This window comes from Heliangelus exortis, chromosome 2 (assembly GCF_036169615.1).
Source record: "Heliangelus exortis chromosome 2, bHelExo1.hap1, whole genome shotgun sequence".
NCBI classification, from domain to species: domain Eukaryota; kingdom Metazoa; phylum Chordata; class Aves; order Apodiformes; family Trochilidae; genus Heliangelus; species Heliangelus exortis.
Genome location: NC_092423.1, coordinates 119,119,493 through 119,142,498, shown reverse-complemented (window position 1 = coordinate 119,142,498; position 23,006 = coordinate 119,119,493). Strand labels below are relative to the sequence as shown.

The 23,006-nt window shown below is 40.4% G+C and overlaps 1 protein-coding gene and 1 long non-coding RNA gene across 4 annotated transcripts in view; both read right to left on the bottom strand.

Annotated features, from left to right (window-relative positions):
• Positions 1–23,006, bottom strand: part of LOC139793293 (uncharacterized) — a 278,669-nt gene that overhangs the window by 86,686 nt on the left and 168,977 nt on the right. The window lies entirely within an intron of this gene.
• The window catches only part of KCNB2 (potassium voltage-gated channel subfamily B member 2), a 202,596-nt gene that overhangs the window by 86,686 nt on the left and 92,904 nt on the right, over positions 1–23,006 (bottom strand). The gene's annotated exons all lie outside the window — the stretch shown is intronic.

The window sequence follows — 23,006 nt, the reverse complement described above, 5'->3', positions numbered from 1 at the left end:
GCCATATCCAGAGAAAGCTATTTCTTCTGCTTGATTTTAAACCCCCAGATTTTAGAGGTTTAGTCATCTATCTAAATTTAATGGTAATAGATTATGATAATTGGTCCTGGAAATGAAGCCCAGAAAGAATGAAATTTAGCACACAAGTACTGAAACTTCATATAACAGAAGGACTACTTTAGATTTCCAGCCTGATGTTATTCCTTGGCTGTGGCAGTGCTGTTGGACATCACCACAATCATCTCTCTGTCAAGAACACGCTTCCTTTTTTCATCTAAGCTGATCCTTTCCACTTGGAGGATCCTTCTAGTACTGAAAGACAGTACTTATGGGTAAAGCACAGGGTGCCAGTGTTAAACCAGAAGGTGAAGACCTGGTGGTTTTGGGGCAGACCAAGTCCAGCAAGGGAAATGCCATCCAGACTCCTCCCTGGGATGTTTATTTGCTTCTCAGTAAAGTCCTATCAGGCACAATACAGCTCAAAAGTGGCTTCAGGTCTACTCCTGGCTCCTTTTTAGCCAGTGTGGAGGATAAGCAGGAATGTTTTGGTCCATCTCTGCCAATGTGAGTAGCCAGCCCAATGTCTCTGGGATTGGGATTCCTATGCCCAAGTTGTGAAAAGGAACCAGCATTTTGTCAGCAATTGATTACTGGACTTCAGATTACTGGACTGGATCCTCAGTTGGTCAAAATAAACATTAACCAAGCTGATTTTTTTTTTTGGCCAATGAACATTACTTGAGTACGTAATCCCTTGTATTTTACAGTGTTGAAGTATCTGAAGTAAAAGATTAAATAATTTGTTACCTTGGTGTCTCAGTTCTAGTTGCTCAGGGTTCTGACAAAGTTATAGAGAAACTTATCTTTGATCATCAGGTGACAGAAGTAAAAAAAAGTGTCACTTTGAAAGTCAAGATGAAAATATAAACTATATAAATATTTCTGAGAATTTATATATGTCACAGAACATTTCCCCTGAATTTCTCTTTTGGAATTAGAATTTGCTATGGTGAGTGAGCCCAGGTGCACTGGCTGACATCCATTTGAGTAATTACATTCATCTCAATATGAAGTTCTGTTTTCAGTGGAGCAATGTATTCTGATTATCCTGACACATTGTACAGTGGTGGTGCCTATTATTTCAAAGCTGCACCCAGCCACAGAGACAGCTGCACTTCTCTGATAGCTGAAACAAACCTTGTACCCATAGTTCATATTCTCTTCCAGACTCCTCTCTGCCTCACAGAACAGACTTGCACATTGCATGGCTTCTGTAAAAGTGCTGACCCTTTTTCAGCAAACAGCTTTGAGAGGCACAGATCAAGTGAGTCATGGGGAGAAAGCCAGTTCTTCCATGACTGTAGAGAGTGACAAAGCATAAGGGGATAAGAAAAGAGCTCAAGATCTTAACTAGCCAGGTCCTGTATCTAGAGACACCACCATAATATGCATAATATATATAATATACCATAAGATTTAAGTAGTGAATAGTTCACATCTGCCCCAGCCACCAGTCAGTGAGATGTGCAGAGAACTTAAAAGTGCATTCATTTTCCCAAAGACCACAACTTTCCCTCAGTCCTTTTTCATGTCTAATATCCCAACTAAAGTACGATGCAGCATCCCTGTTATTCAGCTTACACCTGCAGTGGGCAAACTATGTTGGCCACATAGTGATGGCTGGTACCCCTAACTAAAGTGTGAGCACATGCAGGGATTGGACCTGAGCTAAGACAAGAGAATGGTACAAGAATCATCTTAAAGTTCATCACTGTTCTCTTTTTTTCAGTCTCCCTTTCTGATTTGTTGTCCTCCTTTCCCTTTAGTCCTTCCTTAGCTAGAGCTTTCTGTCTGGATGCCATAACTTCCTAACTTGGTTTCATGACTAAGGGAGGTTTGCTTCTAAGTCTATTTAGTGTCTTAAGATGTGTAGCCACAAGGTGTGGTAAAAGGTATTTTGTTTCATCATGGAAGTGGTAGCACTGCACCAGTGTCTAATGCCATGCAATTTAAACCATGGGGGTGACTCCACCTTAATCTTTAAATCAATGTCTTCCATTTTTTAGTGTATTGGGGCCCTTCCCTTCCCTTCCCTTCCCTTCCCTTCCCTTCCCTTCCCTTCCCTTCCCTTCCCTTCCCTTCCCTTCCCTTCCCTTCCCTTCCCTTCCCTTCCCTTCCCTTCCCTTCCCTTCCCTTCCCTTCCCTTCCCTTCCCTTCCCTTCCCTTCCCTTCCCTTCCCTTCCCTTCCCTTCCCTTCCCTTCCCTTCCCTTCCCTTCCCTATTCTCTTCCCTATTCCCTTCCCTTCCCTTCCCTTCCCTTCCCTTCCCTTCCCTTCCTTTCCCTATTCCCTTCCCTTCCCTTCCTTTCCCTATTCCCTTCCCTATTCCCTTCCCTTCCCTTCCCTTCCCTTCCCTCTCCTGAACCTGATGGGACATCTTTGTCACCAAGACAGAGCTAAATTCTATACTGGCACATAACTGGCTGCTAGCAACTAGTGACATACTTAATTTTTACTTCATTAGCAGTTTATTAGAGAAGTTATTTTCCAACACAAAACCCACTAACAGATACATTTATTTTATTACCATCCAACATATGGGAGGGAAAAATAAACCCAGGAGTGGGCTTGCCAAATGGGAAAGAACCAAGTTACTTAGAAGGGAAAAATTATTTTCAAACTTCTGACAAGATTTTACAGTTAACAAATAAATGTGAAATTAAATTAATCAAAACACAAAAATGCATTAATCGTGCTCTTTTAACCATCGTTGTTTATTTTTTCCAAATAGTCCTGTTTACTACTTTTCTGCCTCTTTTGAGGCATCTGACTTGATGGAGCTGCCACCCCTTTCTCTGATTTTCATTGTAGTCTCACACTTGGCGAAAGAACAGAGGAGCTGAACAAAGCTGTTAATATGTAAATAACAGCTTTGAAGATAGAAGTACCAGATTGCTACTAAAAAGAAAAAAATGCAATTTCTTTTTTTTTTCTGACCAAATTAAAAAAAAAATAATCCTGCTGTATAATTCAAATGGTGCCTAAAAGCAAAGATTCTATTATCTCAGAAGAATAATCAGTTTAGTCAAACCAGGTATTTCCAGAGAGCTGTAGAAATTGTATTAAAAGAGCAAAATGTTACATTCTAAATGTTGTTGACAAAATTGCTTATTTCAACCCTGCTTTAGTTTCCATGCATTTCATTACAAGTACCTTTTGATAGGACATTGTCAAAGATGGGATGGTTTTTCTCTACATGAAAACAATGGATGGCCAGATTCTGATGCCTTGGCTTCTGCCAGGAGGTGTCTGAATCACAGAGTCACAAAGCTGGAAGGGTCCTCTGGAAGTCACCTGGTAAAACACTCCTGCTCAAGCAAGGTCACCCAGAGCTGGTTGCCTAGGAATGTATCCAAATAATTTTTTTAATATCTCTGAGGACAGAGACTCCACCACCTCCAGTGGTTCCAGTGCTTTGTCACCCTCACAGTGAAAAAGTGTTTCCTGACGCTCAGAGGGAACTGATGTTTCATTTTATGCCCATGTGTGTTTCCTCTGAACCTAATGAGGCTCTCCCCCAGAACACAGAATTTATGGTAGGTAGACTACAAAATCACTGCAGACTTTGGCAAGTAATTTCTAACTTCTGGGCTTTGAAGATCCTGTATAACTAAGTAGAAGACTCAAATTATGTCCGTTCTGCTGCAGCTGCTGGTCTAGAGTGCAATAGTAAGGTCACATTTCTGTATGTAATCTGTCTTTGGAGTGATAGCCAGGGATAACTGCTTTCACTTTTCAGTGAGACAGCCCAACACTTCAGTCTAAATACACAGGTGGCAACATGCAGATACCGTGCAGTTAGAAGTTGCACTTGCACAAATGTCATAGGATGAGCCTTAGGAATTCAAGAGAGTTAATGCAGAAGAGCCTCAAAAGGGAGCAACCTCTGCTGATGCACGCCAGCTCCAGACCTTGCCCCAGAACCCCCAGCCTCTCTCTGAAAGCTACGACCTCTGATGGAAGAATATTTTTACAGGTAAGAAGGGGACCATTAGTAATAACCTGATCTACATCAAATGAAGAGAATGCTTTTGTCCTTCCCACATCAGGACCACTTCATAGAATCATAGAATCCTAGGGGTTGGAAGGGACCTCGAAAGATCATCTAGTCCAACCCCCCCTGCCAGAGCAGGGCCCCCTAGAGTACATCGCCTAGGAACGTGTCCAGGCGGGTTTTGAATGTCTCCAGTGAAGGAGACTCCACAACCCCCCTGGGCAGCCTGTTCCAGGGCTCCATCACCCTTACAGTAAAAAAATTCTTTCTGATATTCAACTTGAACCTCCTATGCTCCAATTTACACCCATTACCCCTTGTCCTATCACTGGTCACCACTGAGAAAAGCCTAACTCCATCTCCCTGACACTCACCCCTTACATATTTAAAAAACATTGATGAGGTCACCTCTCAGTCTCCTTTTCTCCAAACTAAAGAGACCCAGCTCCCTCAGCCTTTCCTCATAAGGGAGATGTTCCACTCCCTTAATCATCTTAGTAGCTCTGCGCTGGACTCTTTCAAGCACTTCCCTGTCCTTCTTGAACTGAGGGGCCCAGAACTGGACACAATACACTTCAATGGTGCTGCCTTGATGCTGTGGGCTAGGGAGTATTCATGGTGCTCAGCTCCAGGGACCTCATGATGGTCAAAGCTGCCAACCCTCCCACTCTGAAGGAGAGGGCACCACTTTTGGCAGTATTGGCTGCCTTAGGACTTTGCATAGGGATTTACAATTTTCTGGTTGTTAGGCAGGCCAGACTGCTGAACATGACAGGCAAATAGCTGATGCAGATGTTGGGATCAACTGCAATAAGACTGGAGAGTCTTGGATATATTGAAATTGATTTAAATTCACAAGACATTAGCATTTACCACTTTAGATCAGTTCGTGTTGATCAGTCTTCTTGCACAGACAAGGAACAAAGGCAGGGCTCTCAAGAGGGCAACAACCTAGCTGGGAATCTATCTGGGTTAGATTCCTCTTTTTCTGGGATTGCAAACTTCTTGTGTGGTTCCAAGGATAAAAATTTATTTTCTTAATATGTCAAGCACAGCCTGGCAGGCAGGGACTCTCACACTACTCTGTGCCCCTACTCTATAATTTGTGTTGGCTTTCTTCCTCCTGTACTTGGCACTGGTGAGGCCTCACCTTGAGAGATGGCACTGTGTGTAGTTTTGGATACCTCAGTACAGGAGCATCTTACAGCAACACAAGAAGACTATTAGAGTGTGTACAGAGGGTGACCAAGATGGTGAATGGCCCTGTGGGCAAGACTTCTGAGGAATGGCTTGTTGTTGGGCTGTTCAGCTTGATGAAGAAAGTTTTAGGAGTAACCTCATCAAAGTCTACAGCTTGGGCAGGGTGTGCTACATATGAGGAGGTGGTGGTCTCTCTGTTGACTAGTGATGGGACACGAGCAAATGGAATTAAGTTGCATGAGGGGAAGTTCAGATTGGACATTAGGAAAGCTTTCACTGAGACAGCGGTTGGTCCCTGGAAGTGTTCATGGCACCAAACCTGTCAGAGTTCAAGGAGCATCTGGATAGCACTCCAAGTCCCGTGGTTTAGAGTCCCCCTCACTCTTGTGAGGAACACAGACTTGGATTAGATGATTCTTATGGGTCCCTTCCAATTGGAGATATTCTGTGATTCTTTGGGCCTCTGGGTTGACCCCCTGAAGCAGCTCAGAAGGGCACTGCATCTCAACACAGGGACAAACACAAGGTGGAAACCACCATGTGCATATTCTGCAGGAGATTGTTTGGACCAGAGCATCAAATTACAATTTTTTCTGAAGCTGCTGCAAGACTACATGCTCAAATGCCAAACTGAATCAGTGCCTGAAATGAATTCTCCATCTGAAACAATTCAGCAATTCTCTAGTGGGGTGTTGGGTTTTTTCATCTTGTCCTTGTGCTATAAGAATGCCCTTGGCCACTAGTAAGCAGTTTAGAGAGGAGCAAACAACTTCTCACAGTCTTCATTTGACTGAAAACAGAATTCAATGTTATTCTCATCTCACAACCCTCCTGTTGTGCCCAGTCCAAGAGAAGACTATGCTTTTCAGGGTAGCTCATAGTGAAAAAAATGAGATTTGAGAAATTTCAACTTACTTTCTTCCAGTTAAGGTTGCTGAGTTGAAATAGGCTAAAATCTATGGACTTTAACTCATCCACTTCTAGAATATATATGTTTTTTTAGTGGCATATAATAACAATAATCCCATTTACCACTGAGTAGACTACCAATTTACTGAGCAAACAGTTATGCTGCAACATCATACATGCCCTCTGAATATTCCAAGGTAAACAAAGCTCACTTTTAATTAAAGTGCATCTTGGACAAATACTTTATGGAAACAGTTATTAGTCACACATAAGGTTGCCCCCAGAAACAACACAAATTAACCTGAAAAAAACAGTGGATTAATTAAACAGAAGCTATACAACCTTAGGCAGAGACAGTATTTTTCATGTCCATGAACGAGTAACACAAAAGTACCTCAATCCTGTTTTGGCCTTCCATGCTACTTTGAGATATACACTTACTACTCCTATGAGTAGAACTTTACATGTATTTATTTTTATTCAGACCAAATATTTGTTATGAAAGCTGGGTTCTGTTTCATCAATATTAGCACCCTCGTGATGTTACCATGTACAGAGTATATACTAATTTACATTGAAAGGTCTCAAAATACTTCTACTGCATTAATCAGAAACTTCTGAATGTCTTAACTGCTTATTTTTGTAACAGTAAATCTATGAGATTTTTAGCCTTGATTAGTTGGATTCTCTAGAATACCTATAATTTTTTAACCAGGGAAAAAGTATGAGTGGTTCTAGACATTGTGCTTCGAGCTTAGTCTTTCACAACAAATCCCTACAAGGATCAAAACGTGACTTCGCATTTATTTAATCTGATTCTAGTAAGTGCAAAAAACCAAACCAAACCAAACCAAACCAAACCAAAACAAAACAACAAAAAAACCCCACTCCTTTGTGAACCTTGCTATTAAAATGGCCATGATAGTAGGAAGCAACCATGATTTGGCTATGAATCACAGAGCTATTCTCAGGAAGGCTCTTTGCAAAGACAAAGGCCCTGCTGTCCATTATAAACCCGTGAATTGCCTTCAGATAAATGCAGCTTGTCCTTCAATGTAAAGCCACTCATTGCAACCTACCCAGCAGCCTCCATTGTTCCCTCTAATGAAAATGCACTCTGCAATGAAGAACCTGTCTAATTCTTTACAGAAGAGACTGTTTTTTCAACCAACTGCTTTGTACTGAAAACCATAAAAATCCTCAAAGAAAGCAGAAACAGATTTTTTTCTGCACAAAATTTAACCTTCACTCGCAAATTCCTTTTTCTTTAGGAATAAGCAAATAATAATAGTGTTCCTTTTGTGTGTATATGGCAGAAAGACAAATCTCAAAGAGCTTTCCACTCTCACACCTTTAAAAAGAATCTCTACTTTCTGGGTTCTATGTGTCTACTGAGATTTTGAACAAGAGAAGGCTATTTCTTTGGTTGCATTTATCTTCCTCCTGGCTCCTTTAAGTTAATATTTGTCTAATATTTGCTAATAGCTACTAAAGATGGCCTGTCAGGTAATGCATTTAATTTGGTTACTGAGCCTGAAACCACAGGATGGAAAGTGTTATCTCTGGATACATCTCTCTAGAGCAGTAACAGTAGCTTTGGGCTACAGCTGCTAAAAATAACCTTCTCTGTGCTGCAACTCAGGTATGAAAAATTCAGACCATTCATAAGAACTGCAATTAAAAGCATCAAATGGAATAGAAATACTCTCCTCCATCACCCTAGCAATTTGGTTTTGATGAGTTTGCGGGGCGGTGGAGTTCTGTTCTTTTCTTGTTTTGTATATAATGAAAGGCACACTGTCTCTTTTGATTTCTTTGCTGGGAACCAGCAATTTTAGAGTTTAAATGGAAGCGGGCATTATTTTAGTTCCACAAGGGAAAAGAAAAGATAATTTTTCAAGACAAAACAATATTAGACTGTTGGCATTTTATAACAAGGCAAGCATAATAAATCAAATCTCTTTAGCATTTATACAAAATATGGCCTCCTGTATACATTTAATTAGTATACTTTCATAGTCTCTAGGGACAAGGTTGATCTGCTTGTACTCTTAGACTCACTGAAGCTGAAGAGACTGATCATGCAAATAAACCTCTCATCAGTTGGGCTTCATAATAAATGCTGCAAAATGACATTTGCTACTAAGTCAAATGAAGAGCTGAAACCCTGCCTGATGATCTTTCCATAAAACTTGCATTTAGGAAATCATAGAATCACAGACTGCTTTGGGCTGGAGTGGAACTTAAAGATCACCAAGTTCTAACACCCCTTTCCATGGGCAGGGACACTTCAGACTAGAAGAGGTTGCTCAAAACCTCATCCAACCTGGCCTTGATGGGGCATCCACAATTCCCCTGGCAACCTGTTCCAGTGTCTCAACACCCTCACAGTAAAGATTTTCTTCCTGATGTCTCATCTAAACCAACCTTCTCAGTTTAACACCATCCCCCCTTGTCCTATGACCATGTGCCCTTGTAAAAATCAAGCTAAGTCAAAAGAAGTAACTCATATCACACTCGTGAAGTCCTGGAGCTGGGGACAGTGGCTCTGACAAGCTAAAGCGTTGCACTTAGGCAGCTGAAGAATTTCCTCAGTTTTCTTCTTTCTAAGAAAAAGCAATCCTGAATGGTACATGTAGAACACAGCTGGAGCAGTGTTCTGACTTTCCAAGGGGAAATGGACAGAGTCTGGATATTTCCCTACGTTTTGACAAGCATGGACAGCACATGTGCCAGAGAAAGTTGCTCTCCTTACACCACAGGCAGAAGGATGCCAAGGAAGCTGGGAGAGGGGATTGATGCTCAAGCCAGCATCCCATGCAGAAACAGGAGGAGAACCACCCTGCTACTCTGCACTGAGAGTGGCTTAAATCACCTCCATCCTTGCACAGGTGATTTGCCCCGGTGCTCATTCTCCTCTTTGCCTCTTCTACCCATGGTTTAGGTTCTCTCTGTGCCTCATGAAGGGGACAATGCACCTGGAGGTGGGGATTGTAGCTGTGCTGTCTTTTTTCTCAGGATATTCACTCTGTGAAGGGAAAAGGGATCCTCTCTGCTCCATGTTAAGCAGGAGCAGCACAGCCACAGGATCAGCCATCCCATTAAAACCAATGATCTACACATGGACTAAGAGAGCCAAGAAAAAACCCAAGCATTCTGTCTTCCACTTAGAACAGGCTGACCAGTACATTTTTTTTTTCCTCATTTTGTTCAGCCAGAGCAAACCAAAATTATTTTCTTATCAAATTGTTTTTGCATCAGAACATCTCTTTTGACTGCAGAAAAAGGTCTCATCCTGTGGCAGACTTTCAAGAAACAAAAGGGGATGAAGGCTGGACTGCATACCTTTGTTGGCTGCCTCATTTCCCTAGTGATGGGGACACTTCTGGGACCTGCATTCAAGTCCCAGCTCTGCCTGAAAGGCTTCAAATTTGCATCCCCTGCAAAACAAGCCATCCACTGTGCTGTGCCATTCTCTCAGCCTTAATAGCTGATGTTTTAGTGCTTATAAAAATGTTTTTCAAGGCTGTAAATATCAAGAAAACACATCTTGGGTTTTTTTTTTTAATAAGGCATTCTTGAGGTGAGAGAATTACAGTTCAAATCAATGCAGGAGGCAGAAGACTGAATGTAACCCTCCCCTGTCTTGCTTGACAGCTTTAATCACTGGACCCTGAAGGAGCAGAAGGGGCATGATCTGTCCCTCTGTCAAGATGTGTCTCCTCCTCCACAGCCTAAACACCTTTGCAGCTGAAAGTACTTGGCAAATTTGATCCAAGTCCATGTAAATTTTGAGCTGTATGAAGCCATGTATTGGCAAATTTTCTATTTGTACTACTTGTAAATTTAAATCCTGTTTTGCTATACTGTTGTGCAAGAAAAACCATTTACAAGGAGTCATTCAAAAATAAGCAGCATATGTATTCAAATTTTTTGTGAAAACGGAACATATTTGCATGTGAAATATTTCCTGTGTTAAATTTGTTCTCACAGTGATGTTTTCTACTGAAGGAAGATTCTCCATACTAATCAGTACCCAGTATACTCAGCATATCCAGACTGATATTTCAGGCTGATAGTGGTTTAGTGAAATTACTAAATTATTCATGTGCAAACATATGTTGAACTTACACTGCCAGAGTGTTTACAAGCAATATGTCTGGAGAAAATAAAAAGAGGATAGAGAATGATGATCTACAAATTAAAGTGTAAATAAATGTAAAATTATTGTTAATACAATTGGCATAAAATGGAGTACAGGGCTAATGAAAATTGCTGATTACACAAAAATAGGAGGTGATATCCATTAGGTACAAATGAAAACATCACACTGGAAGAAAGAACTGAACATTGCTGAAAAAACAGAGATTTCACAAAAGGGAATATGGCAAAGCTGAAGGTTATGTTGACAGGATATGTCTATACAATGAAATGCAACAAGAGACAGGTAGAAGAACCTGTGATTTATACTGAGAAGAAAGAGCACAGACAGAAGCAGGGACACCAAGCAATGAAGTGACACCTCCACATTTGCATCCTAAACCAGAGAAAGCACCACGAACACAGCTCCATGCAGCATCAGACCAGTGATCTAGGATCTCAGTGTGGTGCCTTTTCTAGTGGTCACCTTGCTATTATAGGACAAGCAGCCCCTCTTGTTGATGGCACCATGTAGCCATGAGTTTCCTGCTCAGGAGCTGTTCTTAGACAGACACATTTGCATTAACCTCAAGAGCAGAAACACAGCCAGAGTCATCCTTTCTTCATAGCTATTATGTAGTCAGGGGCTACTGCCAAGAATATTTTGTGCTATTTCTAAACTCCCCTCCGATCCATCTTTTTCAAGAACTTTTAAGGTCAGTAGAAAGCAACACGTGCAGCATGCAGATTTAGTGGGCAGATTAGCTAAGTGACCTCAGAGAGGGAACAAAGTGAGCTGCTCTTGCAATCAGCATCTTCGTAAATCTGCGTTAACTAACACTGAAATATTTGTACAGCAAGAGTTTTTGCTGCAAGAGTTTCCATGGTAATTCTTGGCCTCTCAACTCTGGGGACAATTTCAAGGAACTCCAGTGGGCAGGATGGGCTGAAGGATATCTACCCAGACAGCCTCCAGACTATTTGCTACACATACCCCAGGAAAAGCTGTAGTACAGATGAGTATAGGGAAGAAGGTGGTCAGCACCCTCCGAAGGCTGCCATAGGGTGCCCCATGAGGCTAAGGGAAGGGTGCAAATGTTCCTCCCTGTTGATAAATCTGCCCCCAAACTGGATGTTGCTGAGATTACAGACTGAAGATGCAGGACAGTGTTTCTCCCAGATTATCATGAGTTCTGTGTGTAGCTGGAGCAGAGCTCTCACTGGCTGCCAGCTCCAGCTGTGGGCTTGCAGCCCGTTCTCCACAGGTCTCCTGGCACCCAGAAAAATCACTGCTCTTGGACAGACTTTTGCTACAAACAGCAGGAAGGTGTCAGGACATGTGAACAAAAATCCTTTCTTCTAATCACTGACTTCCAGTTGCTCCTAGAACAAAAACTCTTCTCCACCTTTCCAGCCAGCTGTTGGAAGTGTAAATACAGCTGAACTGTGTTTACTTACATTGTTTCTTGAAATAGCTCTACAATACATCTATATACAAATAACATCTGGTGACTGGTTGGTGTAACTCTCTGATAATATATTATATACATTTTTTAGCATTGCAGCATTTTACTTTACCGTAACTGGGAAGAATTACAAATCCATAAACAGCATGCCTATAAATATTATGCATATAAGAGTACCACAATGTAAATATTACATTTATTTTTCAAAGTATATGTATACTATATGTGATATCCTCCATCAGTGGGACATCTATGTACATGTATAAAGATGTACAAGCTTGTGTACGTCTATATAGGGAGATTATGGAATAGCCTATGAATGTAAAAATTCCTCATTTCTTTCATAATGAGGCAAGCAAGCACCTCATTTAAAAAAATCTGTGGTGCAGAGTGGCACAAGAATAAGGATCCTCCTTAACAAGGCTGTGAATCTTAATGATATGAACTGTCTCTGTTTCACCATTGAGTGGTTTTATAGCATCATGTCATTGTGACATACAACTCCAGATTTCTATCAGCATATTTCATACTGAATTTGCTTGTACATCCAACCATTTCTGGTGTACAGGACTTGCTCTTTCTTTTTCATTCCATTGTTTTGAAGAGCGAGAGAAACTCAGAACAAAAGGCCAGGGTGAAGTTCACACAAATATTGAGTGTGTGCTGTGAAGAGCATTTCAATTTTGCTGTCATCAGGCTGCTGTCAGTGAGCACAAAATCACATTGCAGGGTGCTTGTAACACCCGTTCCAAGCAGGCTTCACTCAAGTGACCTTACACCTCTGATAGGTTCAAACTGCAGTTCCCTGTGATGGGATGTTCCTCTTCCTCGGGTTATTTGCACTCTCCACCTTTGGGTGGGATGCTGAGAAGTGTCACACAGCAGTGGTAGAGGCAGGAATTCACACCAACCCTCCCCTGAAGCAAAGTCTATCCTGACACATTTACCAGCCTGAGCAGAACCACCGTGTCATTGAGCAGGATGCTAACTGTTCTGGGGCTAACAAAGCATGCCAGGTGGCTACAACTCCAAGAGGAAAAGCATCTTGATTCCTCCATCATCCCCTAGGGATGCTGGTCCCCAGAATCTTGGGCATGTATAACCCACTCTGCTTGTCCCTGGGAAAGGTACCTGGGATCCCCAGGGCTGCTGTCGGGGGAGCATCTGCCTGGCTCCTATATACCACAGAGGTGTTTGCAGTTCTCAGGGAAAGGCCAAAACTGTCCCTTGCATATGGGGTATAAGTCCCTGAGACTGATAAAAAAAAGGGGGGGGGTATTTACAAAAATTATACCTTTCTCTGAGATTCTTCTTTCTGCAGTCTTGAATTCTGCTGGGCTGTGATTTGCTTGTGACCTTCACAGGCTGTCTTAAGTAACACATTTATCTGAGATATAATTGAATATAGCAGCCAACAAGACTCTCTCACTCCCCAACAACTTGTTCTGTTGGGTTTTTTATTTCATTCATGAGGTAAATAGTTTATTTGGGTTCTTTTCTTGAAAGAAAGATATTTTTTCTCTTATATATCTCTAGACATGAACTACCACATATGAAATAAAAATATTGAGTCTTAAAGACTTCCCTGAGACAAATCTCTTGTAGGCTTCACTATGAGCTTTGTGTAACTCCTACAGAATTATTAATGTACATGGAGATTGAGTTTTATCTCATTTTCTAGCCCTCCTACTTAATTTAACTGCTTATATAAAATGAAGATGAAACTTGCAATGATCTTCAGCTGAAAGTTTGAAACCTTCCCATCGTGCCATCATAGCTGTCTAATACAGACCTGAAGCAATAGAAGGAAAAAGGAAAATAAACACATACTTGAAGGATGATTGTACCTAGAAAATGGAATACAAAGAAAAGCAGCATCATTTTTTAGGAAGTTATACACTAAGAAGAGCTATTACAGACAAAATGAGCTGTTCCTGCTGTTTTTATCCCTAGATGGAAAGAAACAAGAATATTTCTAGTTTTGAGAGGTACTATCATTTCCACAAGGACTTTTTTTACTATTATTTTTCAAAAACAAACAATTCTTGTTTCCTGAGAAATATTTTATTTTAGTTTTGTGTTGCTCTTGTTTGTGGTTCCGAGATAATAAAGGAACAGAACAATGAATTTAGTTGTTATCATGTATGATGTTCTCCGTCATTAAAAGACAGACACCAGGAATAACCACACCAAATTCTAGTCATTAATCACATTGCTTTTAATAATTTTGTCTTACAATGTATTTATTGTCTTATTAGATTTTGCAGAAGTTTACAACAGAAGTATGGTTTTCCTTCAACCAGCTAATTTCAGGCTGACAGAATCACTGCACCTACTATAATAACAGCTGTTTAATTAGAACATTATTGTCAGCTGAGGAAGATGGGACAAAAATTATTAGGTCAAGTTTCCATATAACATCTCCCTGGTGAAGGTAAGTGCTAATAAAAACAAGAACCTCAATTCCCTGCTCTAATTCTCTCATCCTATGGTTGTTTACTACTGAGAAAAAGCTCAAGAAACCAACATAACTGGTAGTCTGGGAAAGCACCAGGAAAGCATTGATGTAAGGCAATGCCAAAGGAAGAAGAGGATTTGAACTCTTTTCTACCAGCTCCCCTGGGCTGCTGACAGGGCCAGTAGGCTCCTGGGAAGAGTGGCTGGATTCCAGTGTCATCTGGGGTGCAGAAAACTCTGTATTTCTAAAGATGTTAAACCTGTGGCTTCCAGGAGTTACAAATTCAGCTCTGTCCCTGTGTGTCTATAGTTCATTAATTTACATTAACCTTTCTGTTGCTGAGTTGTACTGCATTCCAAAATTATCCTGTTAGTGCTGGTTAAATTGTTACTGGATCACATCTGGCACTGTATTGGAAAATCAGTGAGCTCATACTACTCATAATTTCAGGGAGATTGAAACTGATTTGACACACACACATGTGTAGCAGGTTTATATATGAAAGCATTCCCTGACACCTGTTTAAAGAGATACAAAGGTGTATGTGTGAGTATGCACACACTTGAACATACTTTTGTATGTTTTCATGTAACAGTGTATTTTGTACTTACAAATAAATATGAAAGATAAAATTTTAAAAAGTCAGTACTTGCACCAAATTTTGCCTTTACTGATGATTTCAATTTTGTTCTGTAACTGAGCAGTGAGGAATGGCCACAGCACTGGGTGAAAAAAATCACACGTAATTTCAAGTTCCTTGAATCTGAGAAAGTAGCTAATAGTGCTTTGGAGGGATGGGGAGGCTTAGGACCTGGCCAATTTGATTAGAATGGTTAAAATATAAGTAACAGGGAAGGCTAAGGGGAGGATGGTATGAACAGAAAATACCCTCTCCCTTTCTCAGGAACTCTATAGTATCATTCTGTGAGATATGTGGCCCACTAAATCCATAGGACTGAGAGCCAGAGATAACTCCCTGAAAATGGACAGAAAAGGCCACATGAGGAAAAGGCTTTGACAAAAAAAAAAAAAAAAAAAAAAAATTCCAGCCCCCAAAATATCACCAGTCTAAACAGTTCCATGTGTAAATATCATATGTGTACTATTTGTCCAGGATTATTTGAGTTTCCATGGGGGATTTCATCCTTAGGCTTTTCGTTTCAGGTCTTATGGAAGCTCAGTCAACATGCCTTATAAGAGAGGGAACTTGGTTTACATTCAGTCATGTGTTCCTGGAGATATAAACACCTTTTGTAAACTTTTCAAATAAGGGTGAAGAAAGCACCCTTACATATGATGAAAGGAATAAGGAAGCCTTATGTGGTTGTGGACTATTTCCCCAATGTACAATAGAATAAGATTTAATGAATGAACATAGGATGTAGTTTTAAAAAATCTTTTATTTTTAGGCTCTGTTCTGTCTTTGAACACAACACATGATTAATATCAGTGTAGAATTTACAAAATCTACTTTTAGCCATAAAGTATACTCAAAAAAGAGGAAATAAAGTGTGGCTTGCGCTAAACTCAGCAGGTTTGGCATTTAGTCAACTGTATTTGTTGACTCAGTCAAGTCACAGAGTTTGCATAGGAATTGTTCCTGCAGTTCTGAACACTAATACCTATCCAGCCAAACGGATTTTATGATAAAAAGGACGTTGTGATTTATTTGTCGTCCCTTTAGTTGCTTTTTTACTTGTTATTTCAGATTGCAGAGAACTAAAGAATATGATACTTACCCAAACCCTTGGATTATTTCCATGCAGAAGATTTGACCTTAATTCTCTGTCTACGTGTGTAATAAAAGGGGTTGGAATGATCCTGGTGGAGTGACGCATTCTCTACTGATTTGCAGCCACCAAGTGCGGTATCTGACGCCCACTCTTCCTCTGCCTGCACGTGACCAGGCTCATGTTAACCTTTAATAAAGGGTGACATTATGGCAAGTCCTGCTCACCCTGGGAGCACAATCAGCAGGGGAGTGAATTGCTCAAGCTCCCACTCGCTGCCCTCAGGGTGTCTGAGCTACATTTTATGTCAACATCTGCCACCACGTGTGTTCCGATGGAAACTGAACGAGGAAGGGACCTCAGAATCACACGTTCTCAGGATGATGGTTGGGCTGGGTAATTTTAAAGGTCTTTTCAAAGAAAATGATCCTAGGAATCTATTATTCTGCCATATATTCTTCACCAGGGAGGAACTGAGCTTTCAGTATCCTATTGGGTGAAGTCTGCATCCCAATGCAATCCCAAAATGAGCTTCTGTCTGCTTGGATCCCAGCCTCTCTGTCATCTTTCTCATTCTGATGTTAAAGAGCCATAATTTGACATTTAGGAGCCTTAAGATGCAAAACTCAGGAGGAGATCTCTGATGAGACCACACTGATGAAACAGGCACTCCCATTTGCTACTGATATTCCTCTCATTGATTTGAAGTGTGTGTGTAAGAGACCTATTGAGTACCCAGGGCTATAAAATGAATTTCAAGCAGAACAGAGTCTAAGCTTTTAAAGGAGGAGAGGAAACAGAATGTAGATGGTTAAAAATAATGTTGAAGGAATGCCATCTTATTTTATATAACGTTAAGGATGAGGCCGTGAATGAAAATACTTTATGAATGACAGTGTGCACTGAATGGGACACTTAGTATGATATTTGGCTTTAAAACCTGGTTTTGGCAGATGCAAGAAAAGATCCTCAAGTCTGAAGCAATTTGAATCCTTGGAAAGACAGGCATAATCTCCTCATTTCTTCCACAGCATCATAAACTGAAAAGGCAGTTCTACATTTTAGAGTACACTTTTGACCAGTGGCTTTTAAGCTATTTTACAAAGTGTGCCAGCTCATGTTTTACTGAGAATATGTGGGACCAGGTAATGAAATTTTATGCTGAAAGTCACTTCAGGTGGGCGGTGGTCCAAATGTTATGCAAGTGATTTACCAAGTGATTTACCCCTGCTTTTGAGATCATGATAATATTGTCTATGATTACCTCCCACTATCTTCTGCTGTCATCCTATAACTCAATGTGCAAAGATGTATTGAAAAATAAATGAAGTGGTAAGGATCACCTGGCCACAGGGCTGAGCAGCAAGTACTTCTGTGTAAGAACGAAATGAAATGCTGTCTGGCAGTACATAAAGTCTGATCTAGGAGATTAACGGTTACTCAAACTTACTTCTGATGCCAAAATAATCAGAAAAAGTCCAGATGCAAGACCTAGTCAAGGGATAGGGGCAAGATGAAGACTATCAGCATGTTCTCAAACACTGGAAAAAAAAATATCTAGCAAGAAAATAAAAAATAATCACAGAGGGTAATTTTGGGCCAGGTCTTACAGTCTCAGTGTACCTGAGCAATTCCACACTGTTTCTTTGCAGAAACATAACATCCCTAATCCTTTTGTTTTCCCTTTCCAAATTAAAAGGAGCTTTCAAGAGTGGTAATTAGCTAGAAGCAATGAAGGCAGCACTTTGAACTTTGCTTCTGAAAAATTCTGACAACTCTGAAGATTTTTATTCTTCCTCTTTTTCCTTTTATTATACTGAGGTCTGTGTTTTTTTTAATTATATAATTATACATAGCGGTCTTCCACATAGTATGGTTCTCTTCTTCCCACCTCTTGGGCTAACATTTATATATGCTTGTAAAGCATTACTAATTACCTAGATCCTGGCTATGCATACTAAGGCCATAAGGCTTCTTTTTAGATTCTATGCCTCAAATTAATATTCTTTCTATACTAGATAAAGCAAGCTCTTTCCAAGGTCAACAACTAAAAATAAACAAAAAAATTATTTTTTGTAAAACCCAAAATTAGTAAGCAGTATAGCAGGAAATATAGTATAAGCCAGAAGAGAACCATTCCTTACTGTGAAACAAAAATGTTCAAAAAGCATTAAGTCACACTTACCTAGGTAGATAGAAGGAAAGACAAAGATGAAGACAAAGACAAAACACAGAAATCTGTAGAATTAAGCAGTTAATTCAAGACTTTTCCACTCTCTGGATGCTATTGTCACTCTTGCTTACAATTATACATGGAACAGCTGCAGCCTAGAACACTATAAACCTAAAAAAATGTGGAGAACATTTAAAGCAATCTGTATAAATATTACAAGGAATTGCTATTTCAGCAGCACATGGTGGTTGCCATTGGGTTAAAGAAATACCCTGTTAGTGTTGTATTCTCTTGGGCTTAATATTCTCTAGTCAAGCTCTGGGCATCTCCTACAGTTGCTTATTTTTCATGACACTTGATAGCAAATGCACATTTTAAATAATTCAGAAGGGATCATTCCACTTCCTCCATTGCAGGGGGTTGGTTGCTGGTTTTTTCTAACATTAACTAATGTTACTGCACAAGGCTACAGGGATCAAAACCAGTCTCAATCATTTCCCACAGAAATTCTCCTGGTGTGTCTCAAAGGACTACAAGACAAACAGATGAAGCTCCCTTCCACACAAGCAGATACCCCGAGTAAACCTTGCCCACCTTGGTCTGATTAATTGCTGCATATAGTTAGATTAAACTTAAGGGATGGTTGCCTGCTCAAGCTCTTTCTGGGGAAGATTTGCCAGCTAAGACTTTTCTGAAGCAACAGAAGGAAGCGTGCAGATTTTTGGGTCTGGTGCAACTACGGCTAAAATCAGTGAAAAGGTTAATTTTTCATGACACTTGTGTGAAAATAGGCTATTCACTGTTGAAAGGTGCTGGCCACACAAGTCCCCTCCCTGCCTTTCAGCAAGCCCTTCTGGGTGTTTGCAGGTTGAGCAGCATGGGCCAGCAGGGCTGCCAGGCAGGACGTACCAGTTACCAAAGGTATCCAGAGCAGCCAGCCCCACCTGCCCACCTTCTTCTCACTCCTGGGGCTCAGCCCTTCCTTGCTGCAGGGAGACAGGAGACTGGCTTCCAGCTTTACCCTCACAGAATCACAGAATCAGCTGGGTTGGAAAGGACCTCTGAGATCATCAAGTCCAACCCTTGATCCACTAGCGCTGCAGTTACCAGACCATGGCACTGAGTGCCACATCCAGTCTCTTCTTAAACACCTCCAGGGATGGAGAATCCACCAACTCCCTGGGCAGCCCATTCCAATGCCTGATCACCCTCTCTGTAAAGAATTTCTTCCTAATATCCAACCTAAACCTCCCCTGGCAGAGCTTAAGTCCATGCCCTCTTGATAGCTGCCTCAGAGAAGAGACTGACCCCCCCCTGGCTACCCCCTCCTTTCAGGGAGTTGTAGAGAGTGATGAGGTCTCCCCTGAGCCTCCTCTGCTCCAGACTGAACACCCCCAGCTCCCTCAGCCCTTCCTCACACGACTTGTGCTGGACCAGCAGAGTTCCTCTGGCCAGTGCTTTCATGATAGTCTCCAAGCTGTTGTTTCACTGCACAAACCTAAGCTAGACAACTGATTGAAGTATTTAAGTCATATAATTTAAAGAGTTACTAAATATTAACCAAGCGTCAGGCCTAGGAAGATGAGGCAGCCACTTCTGAACTGAGCAGAGAAAATAACTTGCCATCAGAAGACAGATCCGAGTTCCATGTAAGGAAAAAATAAGATGGTTCCTGGATAATACGAAACAACTTAATTGAAACAAATTAGAGCATTGCTAGGAGCTTTAGGAATCCGCCCAAAACATTGAATAATAAATGAGTACATTTATAGAAACTTGAAACCATGTTGCATTTAACATGTGTAATCTGTGAAAAAGAGACTTTAAAAAATATCTTTTACTCAAGGGTACTTTTAGAACCCATGGAGACTGCTGATCTATGGAGAAATGCAGTCATCTAGTATAAAATAATGATGTTATTTACAACAGTTCTTTTCTCAAATATTCAAAGAAACAAGGTAATCCCAGATATTCCCGTATGTTAGTATTCAATCATTCCAAGTCAATTCAATCTTTTATAACTTCTCTGACTTCTCAGGGCTGCATCAGAGAATAAAATGATCCACTGTAGCATATGAAATCTTTTATAATTCAGTGGTAACCATCGTTCTGAAAAAATCTCCTAAAACATCAACATCAAATTCAAGAGGTGAAATTGTCCTAGAACAGAACTTCAGGCTATAAAAATAAATTTACAGCATAATTATTTTGGGGAACAACTGCCAATTAGGAAATATTAAATTCAAGGACACAGTGAGGCATTTTATGACTTTGCAAAAGTCAAAGGTTTGATTTACTTTTTCTGTTTGATTAGGTCATCAGAAAAATAGCATAATTAGGAATAATAATAAAAACCTTGAAGTTCAGTGGAGACACCAGCCAACTTTCTTTCACAAAGAGAAAATATATGTGCCTTTGGGCAACCCATACCATAAAATATGCTTCAGATACCACATGCTGTCTTTATTCTTTGGATCCCCTCACAGAACCTATAGTGCCTAGAAACTTTTTCAACAGTTGCTTCATTACATCAATCACACTCACATTTTTTAGTTGTAGTTTTGCATTTTGGGCATCATTTTTTTTGCCAGGCGTGACAGGGTCATAAAACCAACTCCTATGAGCTGTGCAAAATTAACAGACGAAATGGTGTGTTAGGTTTGTTTTCATCACCACAATCATTAAGTACAAAGCTGGCTCATTATGGGGAGACAACGTTTAATCATCCTCCAAATTTTGCAGATGGATGTACGTCTGTGCACATCCTCTTCTGTGATGCTCAACAGCCAGGCACAGTCTGTTCCAACCGTCTGTGAAGGGAGCTGCTCCCATCTAGCAAAGCATTTCAACATGTGCTTGTGTCTTGTTGGTTTCAAAGGCATTTTAAGCCCAAACTTAAAGCTGATAAACCCAAACTAAGGCCACATGGTAATGGAGATTGGCGTTGTGCATGTGCACTGATGCTTTTGTGAGCTGGAGTTCACCAGGAGCTACCAGGGCTACACTGGGATGCAGCATTCCTGACAGCTGCATCTTGATTAGCCAGTGCTGCTACTGCAAATGAAAGGGTGGGAAGAACAAAAAAATGAAAGAATCCCCAGAGCATCACAATGCAGGAAGGAACAGTGAATAGCCATTTTCTTCACAAGATTAGAAGACATTCTAAGAAGAATTAAAAATATATATCAGCCTATGCTTACCATTTCCTTGTCACATTCTTGGCAACAGCATGGAGTTAAATTATGCTTAAGGGAAGCTTATTTTGGTCTAATTTCTCAGCTTAATTATTTCCCTCCCAAGAGGGTGATGCATGAGGGAGGCACTGCAGTGCTTTGAGGTTCCTCTCCTCAAATGAGACAAATGAGCAATGACGCTCAGGATTTTGCCAATGGGACTCTGTTCCAGCCTTGACCTTCAGCTTCTTGGCTGAAGAAACTGTGAAAAGCATAACCTGGCTTCTCACAAAGAGGAGCCTCAGTGGTGGTAAATCTGGTACCAAAGCTAGTTGTCTCAATTTTTGCTTACTGGTAGTAGATTTAAATGTTGATTTTTGCAAAACATATGAAACTCATTGGACGAAATTGTTAGCTAGTATAATAATTCCACTGTTGCAATTGGAGGTATGCAGAGCATGGGGTTAGTTTTCCTTATTTGATTAAATTATTTACTAAAAATACACTGGTTTTCTTTAAATAATCCAGAAAGTGTGTCAAGAATAAGAAGCCTGTTCTCTCTATCATTTTGTGCTTGACATGGATCAGATCTATTTCATGGCTATGAAAAAGAGCAAAGCAGCTTTTTCATGTTGCGGCAAGAAGAGGACATCTGGTATATGGTTACCACTGGATAGAAAGAAGCAACCAGAAAAACCAAACTGGTCAGAGAATAGAAAAAACCCCACAACAATACAGCAGGGTCAGTTTTAGTCCTCAATGGACCTGTCACTTTTCAGGTCAGCGAGGTCTAGGCAGTGGTTGTATGATATTTGGGCCACGCATCATATTTGCTCAAAAGCTATTTACTTCAAGTTAATGCTTTTTTAGAAAAATATTAAGCTAAGACACTATGTAGATTCTGAAAGAAAAGATGATAAAAGGTGAGATAATAACAGTGCCTGATGGTAGGAAAAAAAGAATTGAACAATGAAATACAGTGACTAAAGGTAGGTGTCTTCTGAGTACTCACACATACCTGATCCAGGACTCACCATGAAGAAAAATGACTCAGATGAAGTAGTGCAAGGTCCTTTCATTGGATATTAACCACTAAATGAAGGTTGATTTATTTTTTTGCCCAGAAAAAAAGGTTATTTCGGAAACTGAGCTACAATGTTCTTGCAGCTGTAGAACATGGGAATGTAGAACTGCGTAGGCTGTCAGTGTTGGCGGTAAACAAAAGAAATATGGGCAGGTGTGGATCAAAGAGTAAAACATTTCCCTAAACAAAAAATGTAGAAAAACTATTCAGCAGAAGAGAGTAAATAAATGATATGCTATTGTTTGTATCCTTTGAGGATGGCAGATGTGAAACATCCAGTGCAAACACAGAAATCCTAGACGAATGACAGTAAGATGATCCAAGCAACCCTGAAATTGGTACTGTTAATGAGACTTCTTACTCTCTAACCTTGCACAAACTTTGTGAAAGAGCTATGAGGCAAAGAAACTTTCTCCTTAACTTAGTATTATAAAGAAAACAAGCCGCGGGTCTTCATTTTCTTGGATTTTTAAAAATATAATCTACCATGTATTAAATAAAGGAAACTTTAATTGGATTATTTTTAACACTTCCAAGTAAAGTACTTCAGGGGCTTTTTCTACAAGGATAAAATCAAAATAAATTACTCAAACTTTATCCAGCTGAGCAATCTTCTAACA